This window comes from Trichechus manatus, unplaced genomic scaffold (assembly GCF_000243295.1).
Source record: "Trichechus manatus latirostris isolate Lorelei unplaced genomic scaffold, TriManLat1.0 scaffold00283, whole genome shotgun sequence".
In the NCBI taxonomy this organism is placed as follows: Eukaryota; Metazoa; Chordata; class Mammalia; order Sirenia; family Trichechidae; genus Trichechus; species Trichechus manatus.
In genome coordinates, this window is record NW_004444219.1 from 970,825 (window position 1) to 995,100 (window position 24,276).

Sequence of the window (24,276 nt, forward strand, 5' to 3'; positions counted from 1 at the left end):
AATAGTGATGGCACAGCTTCCAGCATCAAAGCCACATGTAAGCCACCAGAGTACAACAAACTGACGGAAGGAGGTGAGCCCACTTGTAACTACCCATTGTTCTTTACTTCTAATATACTTATATTGTCATTTTTGTTACTAAATTTTTTCTGAAACATTAAATAATATTCTACTTTATATTGTTTTGTTCCACCAACTACAAACAATATTTTTTTCTGATTTCTGACTTTATAAAACATAAGTATTAGTACTTTCCACACTTCCTTTCAGCACTTCTGTCTTCAGCTCCTGTTATTTGTACTTTATCTTTTACATTGTCAAGACAGATAATAATTGTCATAACCTACTACCTATTACATGGAAGAGGAAGTTCATTAAACCCAAAATTAATAGCATTTGCATTCCATCTATGAGTTGATTGTGGAAAAAAACTAATAAACCAAGAAAGAGTTTCATAAGCAACAACCGTGGTTTGCCAGTGCCTGTATCTTGGCTGTGTTTACAAATTTCAGGAAAAAACCCTCCGGATACGGAACATGAAGTGCATTTAAGTGCTGCTCTGCATGTACTCATGTCCTTACGATCTGAATACAGTGATCAAGGCCAGTCAGGTCAAGACAACCAATCCTCAACTTGTAAACAGCCTGATACCACTTGCAATCACCCTGTGTAAATCCTCTCTAGAGGTCCTTGGAGAATCCCTGTCTTCATGGAGTTCTGTATGTACATACAAGTGTGCATGCCTGCAATGAAGTTGCACAAGCACACAGTTCAGGCGCTGATTATTTCTTCAATTTAGAAAATCAACAGTAAATCTTATAGTATTATAATTATGTCATTAGTTTTCACTAAGAAATGTCTGTTTTGTGTTTTGCTCTCCTGTTGCCCCTCTTTTTTCATTACTACTTGCCTTTATTATATGATCTGTCCCTCCCCCTGCTCCACCTCGTATAGTGGATCATCATTCAACAAAGCAGGATATATATAAGAGTAAAAATTATTTACTGGACAAATCACAAGAACCTAAAATTCAACATGTTAAAAACTGAATTCATCGTCTTTAATCCTCCCAGATCCTCCCGGGTTCCTCATGTTAGTGCCATCCGGTGCCTAAACCAGCTCTCCAGGAGGCATCCCAGGCTACTTCTTTTACTCTCCATATCCTGTCTGCAGTGAAGTCTATCAGTTGTGCCTCATTAAGGGCAATCAGGTTAGTCCTCACTGCTCCTACCTTGGTTTGGTCTAAATTGATTTCTGAATACGTTCATTGAGGATTCCGGCACTAGCCCTTTAACTGCTTCCCTTGCTTTTAGTTGCCTTCAAGCCATTATCTATTCTCAGAGTATTTTTTCTAATATTCAGATCTAACTAAATACATATTCTACTTAAAACTCTTTATTACTTTCTTGTTGCTTGCATGGCAGTGTCCAAAATCCTCACCATGATATTCAAGGCCTTTTATTGTCAGGGTTCTGCTTACCTCACCAGTCTAGTTTATTAGCACACCTCCCCTCAAACTCTTCTGAACAGTCACACTGGACTAGTCCCAAGCCTCTAATGTGCCATGTCCTCTTTTGTCTTTAGGGTTTTGAATGTCTGTCCCCTCTCTCCAGAACATCCTCCAATTGCCCTCTTCACCTGGCAAACTTGTGTTCAGGTCTCAGTTTAGATGGTAAATCCTTCCTTGAATATGCTCTTCTAGGGTCATTAAATACCGACCTCATGTTTCAAAGATAATGCCTTAAGTGCTTCTCATATTACACATATTATACTGAAACTATCTCTTTATTAGACTGTGCATTCTTCATGGGGACTGTATCTTATTCACTGTGTATCTCTAATACCTAGTATAGATACTAGCGTTGCCTGGTATCTATTTGCTAAGTGGATGAATGCAAACATCCAAGTCCTTCGTTACAGATATCTTTATTCTCTTAAAGTATTTTCAATAAACAAAATGACTATTTCATGGGATCATATAAGTACAATTTTGATTTAAAAGAAACAGATGGATTAGATGATATTCCAAGTTGCTGTTAGAGTTGTGAGGGTATTGAATTCATTGCCTTTGTATATTCCAAGCAGACACCATTACTATGACTCTCATAAAGCCTGCTTCAGGCTCCTAGGCTCTACCTGTGGCTTGTGGGAATTTCTACATGGTTAAGAAAGCTACATTTAGACATATTTTAATTTTCCAACTGCATCAATGTGAGAAAAGCAATCTCTACTTATATTTAAAATAAATCATAATCTCTGTTATAATTCTGGAACATACTGCATTATGATAAATTTACTGTAACTATTTTAATTTAAATTAAACAACTTGTTTTATTTTTCTCCCAGAAAGCTATTTGAAATTTTGTTCTGCACTCAGTTCATTTAAGAAAAACTTTCCAAATGGGAAATTTGTTTTCCAGTTCTTTTTTTAACCTCCTTAAACTGTTGGGTAGCATTCTTTCTGCAGAGATTTCAAAATCTCTTGTAGGCCTTGTAATGTAGACATGTCCCTGGGAGAGCTATGTTCCTTCAAGAGGGTTGGATTTAGTGTGTAAGTTGTTGCTCATCTAACTCTTCCATAGTATTATGAGGGATTTTCTTTCCCAGATTTTCCTTTGATCTGAACTTTCCTGCATAGATTTGCTCTTTTGCTTGTTTTGTAATAGAATGTTTAGTGCTTGAGGAAATTTTGGCTACTTAAATTGTCTACACTTAAAAATTACTCTTAAAATCATATTGTCAAGCTAAGAAACGCACCAGGCAGAGCAAAAAATTTAACGTCTTCAAATCCTGCTCCTTCATTTGCTGTTAGACTGATTCTGACTGCTCACTGGGACAGTGGACTTCCAGTGCTTTCCTTGAAGCCCGGGGCTCCACGTACATACCTGGGGACTCATGGTAGGAGGAGGTTGGGACTGGATGAGTGGGGAAACAGTGCTTCCTTCTCCTACCGCACTCAACCTAAATTACTTCACTTTTATTTGCTTCATATATTGGGCTTCTGAGAAAGACTTAATTTGGAAATACAGGGAAGAGACTGTGTTGCTACAAAATATTTTGAAAACCACTGTCATAGAATCTGAGCAAGGCTTAGGGAGTAGATTTAATGCAAAGCTGCCTAACAGTAGAATTTCCTTTTGGTTCTGGCTATTTCTTATTCGTCCTCAGTAGCCTATTCATTCCCTACATGGACTGCTAACTAATCAACACTTTACATATTTAAACTATGGCTCATCACACTGCGAGTCTTCAAGGACAATTCGCATTTATAAAGGATGCAGTGCACACCTCTGCAATAACTGTCTGGCGAGTGCATTTGAAACTTCCTCTCCACCTAAGACTGAGAAAGACTGAATTCCTTGTATTGAAGAGTATCCTGAAGACATTTTTTTTTCTGAAAATTTACTCAGACACAACATGCATTTTGTTCTTTTTATCTTTGTATTTTAAGTGCTTTCTAAAATTGTTACAATGTAAATACGCAAGTGCATAGAAATGAGTCAGGAACTCATTTATTTATATTGCCTTCCCCAAACCAAAACCAAACCAGTTGCAATCGAGTCGATTGTGACTCATGGTGACCCCATATCTTACAGTGTAGAATTTCTCCACAGGGTTTTCTTGGCTATAAACTTTCAGAAGTAGATCACCAGGACTTTCTCCCATGGTGCTGCTGAGTGCAAACTGTTTACACAACCCAGGGGTGCTCATATCTCCCTTTTCACTTGTGGAAGGACAATGCTTGGTTTTTGTTAGACTAGCATCTTCCCCCTTCTTCTGGAGACTTGAGGAAATATTCTTTCCCACTTTACTGGTTGAACAGAGGAGAGTTCAAACTCAGACTTGCTGAACCTGGCTGAGGGTGAGTTACATGACAGAATTGGCTAATCAAAATTATCCAATTGAATTTTTACATTCTTCAGCAGAGAATGAAGTTCCTTTTTCCCTAGGGCTTTATCAATTGCGATGAGGCAAGTCTGAATAATGGCAGATCGTTCTTAGTTACCTCTAGGTCTGCCTGCTTTTGTCTGTGTGGTAGGAGTGCTGACTTATATACTCTCATAATAAGATTTTTGGGGCGGGAAGGAGTCTATATTTCTGACACTGTGTCTCTAGCATGACTCCACTCAGGAAACAGAGTTTCTATAAAATAGAGACTTTCTATTTCTGAGATCTTCACTTTTAGTTTTCCCATTTCAAAACACTATCATCTCTTCTTGCTACATAAAAAGTTTGGAAACTAAAGCTCAAGTTTTATGACAGATAACTCTTCCCAGAGTTTCTGTGGTTGAGACAAAGACAAAGAAGCATTTAACATTTTTAAAACTCCTGCTTGTGATGTACTGATTAAGAACACACAAATAATTTAAAATACATACTTTTTCTGTAGCCTGCTCACTCATATTAATCCCATGGGTTTATCCTATAAACATGTGCATTGAAGAGAATTAAAGCAATGATTAATGCAAACCATTCTAGTTGAGCTACCTTCATTATTTTTTTTTGTCACACAAAAATATGAACACATCTATCCTTAAATTCAAATTCATGCTCTTTTATGCTTTTGGGAAGAAGTTTTTGACTTCTCAACCAATGTATGTTGCTCCCTGACAAGTAGAGTGGGACAAATTAGAGTTAAGGATGACACTGAAGTCCTCTGCTATCAACGTGAGACGAGTTAGGGAATAGGTCATTAAACCAAAAACCAAACTTGTCACCATCGAGTCGATTCCAACTCATGATGACCCCATGTGTTACAGGATAGAGCTACTCCATAGGGTTTTCTTGGCTATGATCTTTAAGGAAGTAGACTGCCAGGACTTTCTTTCTGTGGCATCACTGGGTTGTTTCAAACCACCAACCTTTAGGTTACTAGTGGAGTGCAAACTGTGCCACCAAGGGGATCTTAATAGGTCATTGCTTTGGTCCTTATTGCTCAACTTGTTGCTTTCCTACATTCTCGGTTCCTCAGAAGACTAAAGTACCTGAAAATTGGCAACACTTTGGCAGAAAACGTTTCATTAATAATAAAGCAAAGCTTTGGAAATTTATTCATTCTGAAATATATAGTTAAATGTTATGCCATTTAAAGGGATTTGAGATTTAGGTGTGGTGTTGGAGTCTAAATCTCAGATGCCTCAAAATGACAAATGATTTAAAAGATTGTAATGTTTCTCTCCTACTGGCAAAGATGCCACAGGAAAATGTTTATGGTTTGAATTAGGTATATCACCCCAAGTGGTTATGCTAATAGTTAAGGAAATAATTTAGTTCTCAGTAAGTTAAAGAAGTAACAGGTGTTCAGAAATGTTATATTTCTGAAGAAATTGCAATGCTCTCAAATTTTTAAAATTTATTCATTGAGCAAAGTTGCCTGTGCAGATCTTTATTTAAAACTTACATATATAAGAGAAAAGAGACATATTCAGCAACACAGATGTTAACTATAGGTAAAAGAAGAGCCAACTCCCCACAGTGAGAGTTAAGGATTCTGACAAATGATGTAATTAGAGGAGGAAGTACTAAATCTTATCTTTGTAGCCCAAATGCTGGAATGAGGCTGTTGTTACTGAAAACCTAACTGTGGTATATAGACTGAAAGTATTCACATGTACTGCAGTGAAAGGCCCTGCAAAGTCATTAAATACTTCAAGTATAAAATGGCATGGCTGCAAAATAAGAACCTTCCAAGGCTGTGCCCGGTTTGTATTCACAAATAAGAACTACAGATATCATTATCGGATATTCTTATCATCACTTCAGACTGCTCATTGGAAAGCCAGTGCAGGCCTGTAATTATCATTATGTTCACATACACTGTGTTCAAAATGTATAATTATCTCTGGCTCCCTAGACAAATATGCATCACAGTATTTTAGAATTGCATAATGAAAACTTCTTGAGGGTACAAAATGCAGTAAGATGTGAACAAATAGCATGAATATTTTTAGCTTTAGATAAGATTTTTGAATTGGAAGAAAGAGGCAACAGGAGTAAAGCTCTGTATTACTTTCTGAAGTAAAGACGTGTATGTGGTCTAAATGTATCTTACTAAGGCAGATTGGATTTAATGTTTGCATCCTTAAGAGGCAAAGTACATAACAGAACAAAAATTTTATATAGCCCATTAACCACATTAATAAAAAAAACTCTGCTTATGAGATAACCTAGCTGATAACTTCATGGATCATTAAAAACATGTGAGGCTTATTTGCAAGTATGGCTTGACTTAGAATCTTTATGGGGAAGAAATTTAACATTCTTTCCAGTAAGTTCAAAACTATTTCTTCTGTGGAATTCTAGGTCAGGCTTTATGTTTGATTTTGATTGAGAATTGTGGATAAAGGGAAGACTACTTTGTGCTATGCTTGCCTTAGGGAGGAAAGCACACAGGAGGGCAAATTGGAATTTGTTTATCCTAACTCTCATTCTGAATTGTTCTTCCAGTTTGGAGGCTTATATTAGCCAGGCTTCTCCAGAGAAACAGAAGCAATAAGAGATTTATTTTAAGGAATAGTCTTATGTGATTGTGGAGGTGGGAAAGTTTGAAATCCATAGGGCAGGCCGGCAGGCTGAAAACCCCCGCACAGGAGCTAATGCTACCGCCTTGAGGTAGAATTTCTTCTTCTCAGAGAACCTCAATTTTTACTCTTAAGGCTTGTAGCTGATTGGATGAGGTGCACTCATGTTGTTCAGGGTAATTTCCTTTACTTAAGGTCAACTACTGCAGACGTTAAGCACAGCTACATAATACCTTTACAACAACACCTGTATCAGTGTTTGACTGAATAACTGGGTACTATAACCTAGCCAGGAGTCTCTGGGTGGCACAAACAGTTAAGCACTCAAAAACTAACAGTGAACTTGGTGATTGGAACCCACTCAGAGGTGCCTTGGCAGAAAGTCCTGGAGATCTGCTTCTGAAAGTTCACAGCCTTGAAAACATTACAGATTGCATTTCTACTCTGCAACACATGGGGTCGCCATGAAACAGAGCAGATAACAGCAACTGGTTAGTTAGTATTGTAAGCTCGCCTTAGGGGCTGTGGTGGTTCAGTGCTAGAATTCTCGCCTTCTAGGTGGGAGAACCGGGTGTGTTTCTCAGCCAAGGTACCTCAGGCACAGTCACCATCTGTCAGGGGTGGCTTGCGAATTGCTATGATGCTAAACAAGTTTCACTGGAGTTTCCAGACTAAGACGGACTAGGAAGAAAGGCCTGGTGATCTACTTCAGAAAATCAGCCAGTGAAAACCCCATGGATCACAACTGTCTCATCCACAACCGATCATGGACAGCATTTCATTCTGTTGTGCATGGGTCACTATGAGTCAGGTGTGGACTGCACAGTGGCTAACAATAACATAACCTAACCAAATTGACATATAAAACTAACCATTGCCGCTCCAGAGAATCTGATTCTCAGAGAATTTCCTTAGAGGTGACTCTGGATTTCCAGCACACTGTCCACCCATGTGATGTCTGCTCTTGGGTAGGTGCCCACTTGGTATGGAACATGGATGCCCAAGCTCTAGAGATTGAGACTTAGAAGGATTCCCTTAGGAGGGGTGTGAAGGGTCAACAATAACACTCAATCCTAGTTCATTCCACCTTTTTGTCATCTCTTTACTGCTACAATTTCAAAAATGCTTCCTCTAACATAGTCAAACTGCCACTCCCATAACTGAAAATGCCACAGTGGTTTTCTCTGGTGTGTTAGATTGCAGGTTACTTTAACTCTCTTCTTTGTGCCTTTTTTATAGCTCAAGTTTTTTAAATTAGCATGTATTCATTTTATAATTTAAAAAGAAAAATTTCAATTAAAAATAAAATAAAATGGAATTAAAACCTTTCAAGAGAATGGATCTGGCCTTCTCATGAGACAGTGAAAAACACCTGAAAAATTGGAATTTTGAGACAGAGGGAGTAGTTGGTATTATCGTTAGGCTTTAGCTGGAGAACAGTCTTTTGAATCAGGCCTGATAATTGAAGAGAATCTTTTGTGGGTAATTGTAAATAAGTGGTGACAATGGATACTCACTTGAATAAAATTGAAGACCAAATGAATGGAGAAAAATCGGAAGTAGATGAAGTAGGAAATATGTCCCAAGCCCTTAGATGCTAATTTTGCTTGTGTTTTTTTATTTATCTCTGGAAGGAAATGGTTAATAACCCATGTGTGACTTTTCCTCAAACCCTAGGAAATTCTGAGAATTTGATACTGAATTGAATCTTCCTTGTGACACACACTCAAGGAATTATAAAAGTACACAAAATTCAAAATAAATGACACATACTGACTGAACAACTCTGCGTCATCCTATGGATTGCTTATTGAGTAATTTATAATTGCCAAACCGCTGTAATTGAGAAGCAGCTCTACCAGAGAATAAGAGTAAGTCACATACTGCTTTGCTCTAACAATTTCGTGGGATGGTAACTCAGGTGTGATGTGGGAAAGAGGAGCCAGGGAGGCTGACAAATACCTAGGTTTTTTATACTCACAGTTTCTGGAGACAAGGTAACAACAAGCTGTAGTTGTAGGAGGGGGCTTATGTGTGGCAAGCAGGGTGGAGTTAGCTAGGTTTTGTGGGTTTCCTGATGATTGGGCGTTTTGAATAATTCTGCAGGTTTAGGCGGCATTGGTGCCGTCTCTATCGTTGGATACCTGGTTTCAAGGTAATTAGGATGGATGTGTAGTGGACAGGAGTGTGAGAACCTGATAAGGGGAATGGTTGATAAGTGGACTTAATCAGCTGCTCAAGAAGGGTACTAGCCTCCAGCCAGGGCCTCAAAACGGTGCTAAGATAGCATTTTAAGAAATTGCATTGTACCCTGAGGTCTAGAGACGCTGCGGGGCCTCTGCCATGCCATAGATCTCACAGTTGTGGTTCCTGTCCTGGCTTTTCTTAATACTAAAGTAACTTGGTATTGTGTCTCCTGGCCTTGATGATTAATTCAAACCACTGCTGCTCACTGAGCAGTGAATGTTGTATGCTAGTGAATTTATTTCCTAAGATTCTTTCAGCTTTATTTTATTTTATTTTTCTCAATTTTATTTGAAAATGAGTCTTTGGAAAAAATACCCAAGTGCTAGTCAGTATAAACTCTTCAATACTTTTTGGTAGAAAAAGTGGCTTTTTGCCTCTTTTACAAGGAAATCCAATGTTTAATTATTATGATATAGTGCATGCTGCGTCATAACCAAACCTCTCTAGATCAGTTCTCTCTCTGAGAGGAGAACATCAAAAGAAGCCCGCCATAAGGGATTGCATTTTATCAGACTGGGTAGAGACACTTTTAAACATTAGTTTCTACCTACCATGACCAAGCCCACAAAATAAAGGACACTTTTTAAAGGAAAAAATCATTTTCCATTGTATTCAGTCATTCAGAAAAAAATCAAGATGTGCATTTAAAAAATAGCTTTTTCTCTTTGACTTTGTACTTGTCTTCTCACCTGTCTTTTACAGGCAAAGTGATAAAATGGGATACATCAACAGAAGCTGTGAGTATAATCCAAGTATGCAAAAGACGCTGACCTGTGTTTTGAGAAATTCGGGGCTTCTAAAAAGAAAGGAGTTATAGTGTAGTCGCTACCAATAGATTAAAATGTATATGCTAGGTCTTTTCTGAGGTACTCAAAGCACCTTGCATGTATTGTGTGGTTTGTCTTCACAAATCAATAGAGAGAAGCTGAACAACAGGAAAAGTGTCTTCGCATTCTATACCACATGTATTGGGGATAATACTTTTTAGGGTGGGACACGATTTCGTCAAGGTCCAAGTTATTAGGGTCTGCATTTTTTTCTTTGGACAAAGTAATATTTTTCTACCTTTATAAAATTCATATTTGTTTTGTAAAAACATGTGTTTCAGGAATTATAAGAATAAATAAGATTTCTAGAGACATCCACAAAAGGACACCTGTAGTTTTTTCTTTTTCCTCTTATTTATTTTGTAAGCGATGTTTAGGAATGACTAATAAACACACAAATGCCTCCTTAGTGAACACTTAATGAAAATATTTTGTACATGAATTCCCTTTCCCAACGTGAGGTACCAAATTGAGTGTGCTGTTAAGATATTTTAGTTATGTACTTTATGAATATTGGTTTCATAATGTAGTCCCTGGGGTCAATAAAAGGTTTCATACAAATCAGAATGCCATAAATAAGCTCTGTGTTGTACTGTAAAAAAGATACAATTTAATTTTGACAGTGTAGAAAATATCATCCTCTCCAATCTTCTGTATTTTGGGGGCTCAGTTTGTACCCAGTTGTCACTGTTTACATCTCCTGCTATTTTTGCAAGGAATAATTAAACCCTGAAAAAACAATTTCTTTTCAAAAAGAATTAAAACTATCTACAATGAAAATATTGCTATTTCATTTGTCAATCTACTCTTTGTTCAAGATCTGGAAAGTAAAAGGTAAACGTTTTATTTACCTGGGTTTGATGATTAAGCTATCAATGGATAGATACTAATGAAGAATTATGTCTCTTTCTTTCTCTGTCTCTCTCCTTTATCATGTTAGTCCTATTTCCCTCTCTTATTTCACCTTCTTTTTCTTTGTTTCTTTCCTTTTCATCTTTCCTTACCCCAAGGATAGACGTATTTTATTTCTCAGCTTATGTTGAAATTTTAGAGACTCATTGGAGTTGAAGGTGGTTAGAAGGAACTTGAAAGCTGAAGCTAAGATTCCTCTAAATTCAGCTCAGCTCTTTCCATATTATTAAATAGAGCTGTAATACTGTAGATCCATTTTGAATAATATCCTGCTTTTATCACACAGCAGTTCTTGACTACATCTAGCCCTTGAGTTGTGGCATTCCTCCTAAATAACTGTTACGGCATCCTGGTGAATAGAGAACTGCCATTCTATAGACAAGGAACTGATAGGAAGTTATGTGTCTAAGAAGATCTTAGGTAGTGGTGGGAGAAATCTTCCTTTTATGGTTCCTGCTGGCCATTTTGTGGATTAGCTATTGTACCATGGCCTGAGCTGAGTAAGGACTATTTGGTCCATGAAGTCACCACATCTCTGTCAGCAGAGTCAGTTAGGAATTTGGAAATTGTAAGGTAGGTACTAAAATATATGCAAAAATTAAAGACTGAGTAGTTCTTCTGTAGAGTATATAGAGAGTAATCTATGCACTCTTGCTACTGTGTTTTTTTTTCATTTATTATAAGTTGTAAATGTACAACTACAGTCAATTCTCATTATTCACAGATTTCATATTCAGAAATTCACCTATTTGCTAAACATACTCAGGGTACTTTTGCGGCCATTTGCAGACTTGCTCACGCACAGAGTGACAAAAAATTTTCCAGTTGAAGTCAAACAAGGCTGGTTGGTATTTGCTAATGCAATGTTTGCAGGGACTTTATAGAATGTACTTATTGTAAATAATGAGAATTAACTGTGCGTATTTACTTTACTGTTTGATAAAGATTTTATTTTTCAATATACCCTTTTGGCAGCAATAGCTTAAAAAATAAAAATGCATTGTTAATTAAATATTAAGGGCTGAATTTCTGAATCTCAGGAAAGTAGATGACAGTTGTGTAACTTGTACATAATGTTTGTCAATATTTACATCACTAATAGGGGCTGTAATGATATAACTATATAAAAACCAGAAGATGCAAAAATTGCTCCTTGTCGATTCCAAGTTTTCTTGAGCATATGTATAGCCGTTAATGCATTTGGTTTCATCAGCAGAGGAATACATTTTTAATTTTTAAAAGATGCTAGTTTTATATCCATGTCCTTAGGATAGAAATCAATAGAAATGGAAATAGAAATCAAATAGAAAATCAATGACAGTTCAAGTTTTTCATTGACACATGGAATCAAATACATCTGGGACTTGGTTGAAGATGAAACATTTCACAATACTGTGATTGCTATTATAAATTTGGTGAAAAAGTTCAGCATCAAAGACAAATTTGTTTTTGTGGTGATAATAGGAATGTACATTTTGGTGGACTACAGCACAATGGTGAAAATAAAGTTTTTGCTAAATTAATAAATCCATGGAGCAAAAATGAACTTGGAATCAGCTTTTCTGCATATATAATTCAGAATTACATCAAATAAGCTGCAATAGTCTATTGATTAAATTTGGAGCTATAATTACAAAACTTAAAACTATTTTTACATATAAAAACAGTAACTGAACTACAAAAAATACTGCAGCCTAGCAGAAATGCTTTCTCTTTTTGCAATTAATTGTATATCAGATTTTAAAAAGATTGGAGTTTTTGCAAAACACTTTTTTAATCACCCTAAGTGTCCGACAATGGCATTAAATGTATTTGTTGCATTTTGCTCAAAGTCAGCTGGATATATTTAATCAAAATGTTCCATAAATAGAGTTCAGAAAGAACCTACAATATTTGAATTATTTAGCCAATTGTGATGGTTAAACATTAAGCTTATAAACAGAAAGCCATTGAAATGTCTATCTACAAAATCAAGGGAGGAACTCAACAAATAGATAATGAGAGTATAAACTGCATAAAAGGTTTAATTTGAAATTCTAAAATTTCACTTTGGAAACTTCATTGGGGGAAGCTTCTTTTGATAGAGCATCTGTTTTTAATGAGAAAAACTGTATAATCTTTACCTTATTGAAACAAAATCAAGAAAATTTACAGTTTTGCAGTATCTAAATTTGACAACATTTTAAAAGGAATCATAAATAGAGACAACGTTCTAACAAGTTTTATATGGTAAAGGATACTTGTTGAAGAGAGGTACTCTAAATAGAGGGAAAGGCTGTATATAAAAATACTTGGGCTGAAATATTTGCATATATTTAAACAAAATTAGAAATTGAAAATACTCTTTATTGAGCAGGATTTTCACTGAGCTTGTCAGGTCAGCAACTCTAAATATAAAAATATTATGGTATACTAAGAAGAATCATTTGAAGAATCAACAGATGTAAACTTTATAATTATATGATTTAACTCTGATCAAAGCTTTAGGAAAAATGTATTCAAGTTTAAAATAGTAAGATCCTATTTAAAAATACATTCTTCAAAAAAATAGCTGTGACATGATATTAGGTACAATGAAGTTAAAAAGCTGATTAAACTACATGAATGTGTATCAAGAATTATCATTATGCTTTTAATTCTAGAAGCAATATTAAAATTTTATTTTGCTTTAATATGCATGGATACACATAGATATGTGGTATTTTAATATTTTATAAAGTATTTTTTCTTAAATTAGTTTTTGCGAGAACCATTGTAAATCGAACCATATTATTTAAAATGGAACTGTTGGTTTGAATAGGAGCATTATTTTGTTAATAGAGCTACTGTATAGGTATACCGAGAAAATAAAAGTAATTGTCAGTCTATATATCAATATTTCAAACAATATATAATTTTAATTATTGAGTCATTACTTGTAGCCCTTTTTACTCTCAAATTTTCCAGTTTGGGCCTTAAATTATATGGTCACCTGTAGACTACTTGACAGACATCTGGCCTGAATTGCTGTGTTACTCTTGTTTTTACAAAACATATTAACTTCCCTGTAATTGTTGTGATATTTCCACTATGGCAATTTTATAGTCACACATTTGTTTTGCCCACTTCTATTTTTATGTTAGACCAGATAGTCTAGAATTGGTTGTTGGTGTCTGCTTTGTATATATAGCCTACCTCCAAGCCTTTGATGTCTGAATACATTCTCCCAGTTTAAATATGGAAGGAAGTATTAATGGTATCTCTGGACTGGAAAGCAGTAATTCTCCATACACCTTCACCTCAAATATTCGTAAGGCTCAAGACACTATCAAGGCAGTCACTTTCTACTAGGGTACGTAGGGAGGTGAAACGTTGTGATCTATGCCAGATTATTTTCTTATAAACTGATAAAATCATGAGAAATATCTCCAGTTAGTGAAATTAAAGTATATATGAGGTTTGTGTCTTCCAGATAATATACCAAAATTCAAATTCTTGAGGGAACCCCCAGGAAATTTTCTATCACACCTTTAAATAGCTCATTTTCCTCATTATCTCATTTGCCCATCTGTTCACTTTTTCACTAATATCTGACATTATATCTTGACTTTAAAGTTATTATAATAGCCTGGTCCTTGTTATTATGAATAACTATAGACATTTGTTTTGGAGACTTCCTCCTTGCAAATTAATATATGCTGTAGGTACTAAGTGGTGACCTCATCATGGAGCTGAGGAAGAAGGAGCAGGGCACTCAGGTGGGTTGTTGCAGTCAAGGTCCACACAGGAAAGCACAAAGCTAGGTATTTCAGATAGAGGGAATTTAACACAGGGAATTGTTTACACTGGTGTTGGAACTTTGCGGGAACCAAAGAAATGGTAAGCCAACCAGAGATCAGCACTAAGAGGTAGCTGGTACCACTCCTAGGGCTAAAGGGATACAGAGAAGAGGTGGTATTACCAGAACCCAGAAAATAGGAGAAGCTAAATCCACAGCAAGGCCTGGGACCGTATAAGGAGTGACTGTTCAAAGAAAGCTAGAACACTGAAGGAGATATATCTGCTGGGGGGGGGGGGAGGAAACTTAAAACAGAGTTGAAGGCATAGGAGAATACATTGGTTTTTCACTGCATTAGTCCTCCACCCATCTTTCAGTGCCTCCTTTCGTTAAACCTACCACTGCACAGAGCAGGGAGAAGTTAGAATGGATTTGGGAGCCAACAGGCAAATAACCAGCAGAGAGGTAAGTAACCTTTGTACATACTACATATCCTGAAAGATAAGAATGGATATTTTCAATGTTCACCATACCTGTATACCTACTGCTGTCAAGTCGATTCCGACTTATAGCGACCCTATAGGACAGAGTAGAACTGCCTCATGGAGTTTCCAAGAAGCGTCTGGTGGATTCTAATTGCCCACCTTTTGGTTAGCAGCCGAGCTCTTAACCACTACTCCACCAGGGCTCCGTGTTCACTGTATTTACATTAAAATATAGTACATGGATATAGCTATCTGGCAACTCTGAATAAACAGAACAACATTTAGTAGTTTTCAAAAATAAAGGTATAATTGCCAAGTGTTTTATTTACAAATCTTCACCCAGAACCTAATTATTTAATTTTGCACATAATTATCTTAGGTACTAATTGAAAGAAGACTACACACAATTAGAATGGTAAGATGGGCTGGCAGGTGTCAATAAAGACAAGTCCAAAGTTGAAATAATTAGTAATCTGACAATGATGGAGAACAGGAAAAAAAAATTCTCTGTAAAATTCAGACAAAATAAATTTTTTATGTGGTTACTAGTATAGAGGTAATCTGCCAGATTCATCCTGAGAGCCCCTGAGGGCATGCACTACAGGCTTGCAATCTTGCATTTATTGATGTTCTTAAAGGTGAAACTGAAACACTGAGAAAAGGTTAAATTATTCACAGTACAAGCTGTTTAAAAGGAGAGAATTTGTAAATTATTATGTAGATCTGTAGACTCAAGTAGTGCCTGTCCTGATTTGAAAAACTAATGTGTTTTGAATACTTCATAACATTTTGATACAGATACATGTGGTATTACTAGAATAAGGTATGTGAAAATATTAAATATGAACAAAAATATTATTATTAACAAGGAAAATAAATGAAATGCTGTGCAAGATTCCCTTAAACACACCACACACGCACATCCCTCAGAATGAAGAATTCAAGGGCAACATTAATTCATTTATTCCACAAACATTTACTGAGCACACGCTACACATCAGACACATTTTTTAATATGTTTTCTTGTTCAAAAGTGGCTTAGTTTCCAAAAATCATCTCTCCAGGTAACTATATGAAACTTAAAAGGCCAGATGCAGTGAATGGACTTTTAATAGTGTCATTATTTATTCTGAGATTTACTTGTAAATGTGACTGGTCACATGTGTAAGAGAGACACTTTCTTTTGCTTATTTATTGATATTGAGGTAGCCAGTTCATAGGAGACATGTCTATTAATGGAAATAGATTCGTAATCCATTTTAAAGATATTATTATGGGCATTTGAAAGGACACCAGACGATTTATCAAAGAAAGCTGTTACAATATTGTGATGGTTAATTTTATATGTGAACATGGCTAGTCTGCGGTGTCCATTTGTTTGGTCAAACACTGGTCTAGATGTTGTTATGAAATATTTAAATGATTAGCATTTAAATCATTTGGCCCTAAGTAAAGCAGATTACCCCCCATAGTGGGGGTGGGCCTCATCCAATCAGTTGAAGGCCTTAAGAGCAAAACTGGAGATTTCCCAAGGAAGGATTCTGCCTCCATAAGAATTCGTAGTGCTCTCCCATTGCCTGACCTACTGATTTGTAACATAAGACTGCTGGAATTTTCACTTTGTCCCTTGTCCTACAAGAGTCCTTGGGTAGCACAAATGTTTAATTGCTTGACTACAGACTGAAAGGTTGGTGGTTCAAATCGACCCATAGGTGCTTGGAAAGACAGGCCTGACGATCTGCTTCTGAAAGGTCACAGCCTTGAAAACCCTGTTGGGTTTCAAAACCATAGGGGGTCTCCCTGAATCAGAATCAACTCCACAGCAGCTAACAACAAAACCCTGACCTACAGATTTTGGGTTTGTCAATCCCACTATTGAAAGAGCCAATTCCTTAAAATAAATTTCTCTGTCTCTCTCTCTATATATATACATATTTTACTTGTTCTTTTTCTCTGGAGAACCCTAAGACAAACATATTTGCATATTGTGGGGAAAAAAATTTTCATAATGTTCATAGAAAGATATTAATTGTGAGGCTATTTGAAAGAAAGTAGAATAAAAAAGCAGATAAGACGTAACACTAGAGGTTTGGCATTTCAGGGACCCCTGGCAGCACAACGGTTAAGGGCTCGGCTGCTAAAAAAAGGTTGGCAGTTTGAACCCACTAGCTCCTCTGCTGGAGAAAGATGTAACAGCCTGCTTCTCTAAAGATTACAGCCTTGGAAACCCTGTGGAGCAATTCTATTCTGTCCTATAGGGTGGCTATGAATCAGAATTGACTTAATGGCAATGGGTTTGGTTTGGTTTTTTTTGGTTAATGTGTTTATTAATGACGAAAGCGTCATCATTTTTCTCCAAGTGTATCAGACAAGTTTTAGTGAGCAATTAAAACAATTAACATAATCATTTTGATTTTCTAATTTTATATTTGCTATTTATTATAAAACTCCAAGTCAATTAATGAACTAAAATTCAATGTACCCCCTTATGGGAGGAATGCTGAAAATATGACAGTTATTCATTTGTAAAAATTAAGTGGTGGAAAATGGAAATCTATTTTTTGATAACTTGTAATTTAACCAATGAAACAGTAAAGATATTTATCATCTTAAAGAAAAATATGGAGCCCTGGTGGCACAGTGGTTAGGAGCTCGGCTGCTGACCAAAAGTTGGCAATTTGAATCCACCAGGTGCTCCTTGGAAACCCTATGGGGCAGGTCTACTCTGTCCTATAGAATCGCTATAAGTCAGAGTTGACTCGATGGCAACAGGCTTGGTCTTCTTTTGGTTTAAAGAAAAACATATTTTACAAGTCTAATTTATACCTACTCTGAATAATCTCAAATAATTAAACATGAATAAAAGTAAGTTTCTGCAAGGACTTTAAAAATGATTAAAGTCAAGCAACCTGAAAAACTGTAAAGAGAAAAATTATAGAAGACAAATTTATTAAAGTTATCCTTTTCTCTCTCCAACTTTTTTGGTTCTGTTTTCTCATTTCTTTCCATCCCCCTCCTCCATTTTTATTCTTGGGCTAGAGTCTCTGAAAAGATAGCCCCTTGCCTCCCTTATTACAAAATCCAAAGTTTTTTAACATAATCTAACTACTGCATACTTTTCAGTTTGGTGTTGATTTTTTTATTTATCAAAGAATGCCAAAATTAATTAAATCTTTACTTACGAATTTTTCTTTGCACTTGCATTGATAAATATGGTGAGCTGTTGTGAATGTAAACCTAAAGATTATAATATCATAAAACGTTACTAATTCTATTATACTGCCATTTATTTAAAGAAGCCAGCTCAACATATTTTTGCACCTTGAGCCCACTGACCAGCATAGGTGAATGGCAGATGCCCAACATGTTTCTCAGCATTTCTCTACTTAGCTTCTCACTCTTGCCTTGAATTCCAGTTTACTGTCCTGTTCCTTGGAGCCCTGGTGGCAAAGTGGTTAAGAGCTTGACTGCTAACTGAAAAGTCGGCAGTTCAAATCCAATAGCTTGCTCCTTGGAAACCCTATGGGGCAGTTCTACTCTGTCCTATGGGGTTGCTGAGAGTCGGAATTGACTTGATTGCAATGGGTTTGGGTTTTTTTAATCTTGTTCCTTAATTTTTTGGTCTTCCTGTTGGTATGTGGTCATCATGGTTTAACACTTGGCTTTCCCTCAAGAACTTAATTTGACTCCAATTTTTGTGAACAATATTCTAAAACATCTTTATATGTGCTAAAGTCATATTCATTGACAAAAACCTTTATATACTGATAGTACTGTCTTATTTCTACTATAAGCAGGCACCTGAGGACGGGTATCCTACCATTAATGTGGTTAAAAAAGGGTGATGTGAAGTGTCTATTGTTGTTGTGAAGTGCTGTTGAGTCAGTTCCGACTCGTAGTGACCCTACGTACAACAGAACGAAACACTGCCTGGTCCTGTGCCATCCTCACAATTGTTACTATGCTTGAGCCCATAGTTGCCACTGTGTCATTCCATCTCATTGAGGGTCTTCCTTTTTTTGCTGACTCTCTACTTTATTAAGCATGATTTCCTTCTCCAGGGACTGGTCCCTCTTGATAACATGTCCAAAGTATGCAAGATGAAGATTGGCCATCCTTGCTTCTAAGGATAATTCTGGCTATTAGGAAGTTTAAATAGTATTTCCTGTAAAATAATTATATAACTTAAATTCAAGTACTTCTTTCAATTAAATTAGTGAGGTTTTGCTATAGAATATAAAAGGGATCTAGCTATTAAAAGTGTAAGTATATTCTGTATCATTAAATATTATACTATCTTAAACATATTTAATTTGATACAACAGAAAGTATTTAATTTGGGAGTGTATGATTTATGCAACTTCTTCCAAAGAAAATTTGAGGTCAGGCTGTAGCAAGGAGGGATTTGAACAGGCCTGGCATTTGGTTTTTCAGAAATAACTGTCTCAGACATGCAAGATGTCTAGGAATTTGGTGATATGTGAGTGGCTTTCAGTTCTGAGGCAATCCATCTTTCCTAACAGGCTTTCCATTTAATGTTGTGTGAACTACCATGTAATGATTGCTACCAGTGCAGTTAAATGCTTTTATAATTAAATCTATATTGAGTGAATTTCTTTATCCTTCCTAGGCAGGCTCCTGCTGTGTGTTTAAACTTGTTGTAGTTTGGAGTATTGTCATGAAAAATGTAAAATCCGTGAGACTGAAATGGAATTGCGTTCTGTGGTAAGGGAAAATGTGTTTTTGCTAAATAAATAAGAATTGAATTATATTTATTTATCTGATTACACAACTTGTAATGCTAGCTATAGTGTAGGAAAGATAACGGCTTTGGAGAAGTCTATGAAAATATTATTATAATATGGATTAGCAATACAGAAATGTTTATGATGATCTCTTTACTGTATAATCTTCCTAAGTCCTCCATAGGAAATATGATTCATGGTAGTGAGAGCACCGACTCAGGAGTTAGACTGTGCTGGGTTTTAAGTTCTGATTGTTTTGTTTATTAGGAATGTGACCTTGAGGCTACATATTTATCATTTGTAAGCCTGTAAAATGGGGAGAATAGTATTGTGGCATAGAGTTGGTTCAAAGTTTAAATGAGAGGATACATATATATATATATATATATAAACTGCCTAGACTAGTGTCTGGCGCTTAATAATGTTAGCTATTACGATCTCTTTTCTTACTAAATAATCTCTCAACATGGAATTATGTTGTGATTCTATTTAAGAAAATACAGAGGTACAATATTGCAAATCTAACCTATGAACAGATATTCATAAAAATAATTATTTCCTTTAAAAAATTATTCATATTTTATTTCCTATCCTACAATGGCTTATGTTAAGATTCACCAAAAATTGAGTTATGTTCAAATATTTTAAGACCACACTAACTATGTAAAGTCCACAAATGGTTATTTTAGGGCCAGTGCTTTTGCTTAAATTCCAGATTCTCTTTCAAAAACTATAGTAATAGATGTATTAACTTTAACAGAATAATACAAGTATTTGAATATGTGTGAATCTAAGAAAATATTTATTTGCAAAAAATCAAAATGAACTAAGTTTTAGTAGACACCACTCAGGTTGTGTTTTACAGGCATTTATGAACACACAAGTTTAAATTTGTCGTTCAAAATTACTAGTTGTTTAACATTTGAGTGTTCAAGTCAAGCAGACTTAAACATACTGTATATGTATACTTTTATGTATACTTCATCTTATATCATTAAATGTCATTTTGTGTTCTATTTTTCTTTGTGGGGAGGGGCCATATTTCTAGAATTTCTACCACTACAGCTTGTGTCTCATGAGATTTAAACTGAAATCACTGTCCCAAACCCATTATCATATTTGGAGCTTATAGAAAAGAGAAATTCCCCTACATTGTCACGTATTTCCAAAGGTTCTCAGAATGAAAAGTTCATGAGTATGAATATAAAATATTTTAAATGCTTAGTAAATATTATTTGGTGATAGGAATTGTGGAAGACAAATTGATAGATTTTATTTTTCTTTTCAAGTTAGCACACAAATATAGCTATTTAAACATACTTATGTTATTGATAGATTTAGGAAAAAAACATGTCACTTTACTCTCCCATTGAAAGGATAAAACTGGCTCATTGCTTTTTCATGCAAATATACCTGAAAAGCAGGTGAAAGTTTCATTTTCTTTTTTCTGCATAGCAGAACCTGGTGTTCCCTCTAAGCCACTTCTCTGAGCCTCAGTTTGTCCGTTTGTACAATGAAAGAATACCAATATCTTCCTTGTTTGCCTCTCTAGGTATTATGAGAATCAAGTCAGAAATTGTTTAAAAATGCTTCTTAAACTGTAAAGTAATTTGTAAATGTAATCTGTTCTCTTTATACAGGCTGTTTCTTAAGCAATAGTTTTATTTTTGTGGAACGTTGAATATTAGCTATATATTTTATACATATGTGTTTATATATTTCATAGTCTCACATTGACTCTGGCTACAGTTAGGAGGGCAATCTGTTACCTAGCAACACTGTTTCTTGAATGCCCTTTTTAGCAATATAGCTTTTGGACATAGGTATATATTATATGTCATCGTTTAGTAGATTTTTCACATTCACCAAACATATCTGTGGAATTTCTATAGTTAGTCAAGTTAACGGGAATTCGATAACTATGACTAAGGGCTATACAACCCTTAGAAAACTTACTAGGGATCTAGTTTTACTTATTTGTCAGTTATTCTAATTTATGTTTTGAACTGAAATCTCATTTGTTGATTACAACCATTACTGCTTGTCAATAAGAGCTAATGTCCTTGAATTTCACAAACACTATATATTTGGCCGGTACCCAGCCTTACTACTACTAATAATAATAGCAACAGTCAAAGCACAGACTTTTATTTAAGCTAGCAAATATTTACCCTTCACAATAGACCTATAAACAGGCCCTTGATTAATAAATTTGTCAATGGTTATTTGCTGGTGTGATGGCTAAGATTGTATGTCAACTTGGCTAGACCGTTATTCTCAGTGTTTTAGCAGTTGTATAATGTTGTGATCACCCCCATGATGGAATCTGCTGAGTGGTACTGGCGGAGGCGGGGCCTGTGGCAGCTCACCGCCCTCTCAGTTTTATCTCTCTGCCTTCCTCCAGTTACCTTCTGCCTGCTCGCCTTGCCAAGGTTTTTGGCTTTTTCCAGACTCAGCAGCTGCCTCTTGTTGTCTCACCTCCGGTTCGTGGGACTTGAGCTAGCAGCTTACCTGTTGATCTTGGAATTCGTCGAACTTCCCAGCCTGCAAGCCAAGAGTCCGGTTCCCTGATCTGCAGACCTTGGGTTCGGCAGCCTCTGCAGCTACGTGAATCAGGAGAAACCTGATTGTCTTGTCTGCTGATCTTGGAATTCACTGACCTTCACAGTCTATGAGCGGGAGCCCCTCTCCGACCTGCCGACCTTGGGTTCACCAGCTTCTGCGGCTACATGAACAGGGAGAGGCCTCTACCCAGATCTATGGACTTGGGACGTTTTAGCCTCTACAATTGCGTGAGCTATTTCCTTGATATAAATATCTCTCTCTCTATATTTATATGCTTTACTGGTTTTGCTTCTCTAGAGAACCCAGCCTAAGACATTTGGTACCGAGAGTGGTTCTAGAGAAACAAAATCATAAGGATGAGTTTTCTAAATTGGTTCTCAAGTCTGGTTAGTCTTAAAGATGTTGATGACTCTGCTTCCAGCAGTAAAGAGGGCACTGCTAGTCCATGGAGTGAGGTGGCGATACCAATATGGCAAATATCACCACCAGTAGATCAGGTATTGGTGAAAGGTGAGGCTCAGGATGAACACATGTGTGATATCTTTCTACAGCTTTGTCAGAATGAGAAGTATAGGGAAGCTGATTGATTGGTCCTACTTTTGCTAGACAAACTGTTGAAAGAAAGAGATGTGCTCAGGGCTTCAGAGTCGAAGCTCAAGTGCCGCATAAATGACGTCAAGGCTTCCGCTTGTGCTTTGAAGGAAAACCTTATTTCTTGCAGTAACAGAGCTGAAATTGCTAAAAGCCAAACCCAGGCTCTTATTGTAAGAGTGGCTGGATTACAACGCCAGCTCAACTGCCAGCCTTGAGAGGTGTTTGAAATTAAAGTAAGAGCATTGATTGGGAAAAAATGGGCTCCTGAAACTTGGGATGGGGACATATGGGCGGATAATCAGGGAGCTGGAGACACTGAGCCCCTAATTTCTGTTGAATCACTCCTGCCAACAGAACTACTCCCACCTGAAGAGCTTACTTTATGTTTGTCTGTTACACCACCCTGCCCAGGAAAACCATTAGTCCCTCCACTCGCATCTAATGCGATTAGCTCTAGCCCAGCTGCCTCTAAAGAGCCCTTGTCTGAGTCATTGGCTGGGGCATTGCCTAAGGCAGAAAAACTATTAACCCCTCCACTTCGTCTAATGAGATTAGCCCTGGCCCAGCTGCTTCTATAGAGCCCTTGCCTGAGTCATTGCCTGGGGCATCGCCTGAGGCTGACGCTTTACAAGACAATGCTGAATGTTCTCAAAACAATTCCACACTACCAATTCTAGCTTCTAGACCTGTAACTAGACTTAAGTCCCAGTGAGCCCCAAAAGGTGAAGTAGAGTGTGACCCAGGAGGAGGTATGCTACACTCCAAAAGAACTAGTTGAGTTTTCTAATATGTACAAACAGAAACCTGGGGAATATGTGTGGGAATGCCTATTAAGGGTGTGGGATAATGGTACAAGGAACATAAAGATGGATCAATCTGAGTTTATTGGTATGGGTCCACTAAGCACAGAGTCTTCATTCAATGTTTCAGCTCGGGAAGTTAGGAAAGGATCTAATAGTTTGTTTGGTTGGGTTGCTGAAGCATGGATTATGAGGTGGCCTACAGTGAATCAAGTTGAAGTACCAGAACTGCCTTGGTATACTACAGAAGAAGGTATCCATAGGCTTAGGGAAAGTGGCATGCCAGAGTGGATTTATCAGGTTAGACCCACAGACCCACACATGGAATGCCCAGAGGACACACCTTTTACCTCAACTGTGAGGAACAAATTTGTGAAGGGAGCTCCAGCATCCTTGAAGACTGCTGTGATTGCTATTTTATGTAAATCAGATTTTATAGTGGGAACTGGCCTAACTGAATTAAGACACCTAACTACAATGGGGCTGATTGGACCCCATGGTAGTAGGGGCCAAGTGGCCTCACTCAATCGACAAAGACAAGGTGGGCGTGGTTACAGTAATGGACAGTGGAGTCAAGGCAGTAATCAAAATAGTCTGACTCGTATAGATTTATGGCGTTGGCTACTTAGTCATGGTGTCCCTAGGAGTGATATAGATGGGAAATCTACTAAATATTTACTTGATCTGTACAAATGGATGAATTCTAGGTCAGGTGAACAGCAGTCTAACTCGAATCACAAGAACAGAGTCATGGTCCCTCAATCAATTCCCAGATTTGAGCGAGTTTAAAGACCCACAACCCCTTGAATGAAGGGGAGGCTGG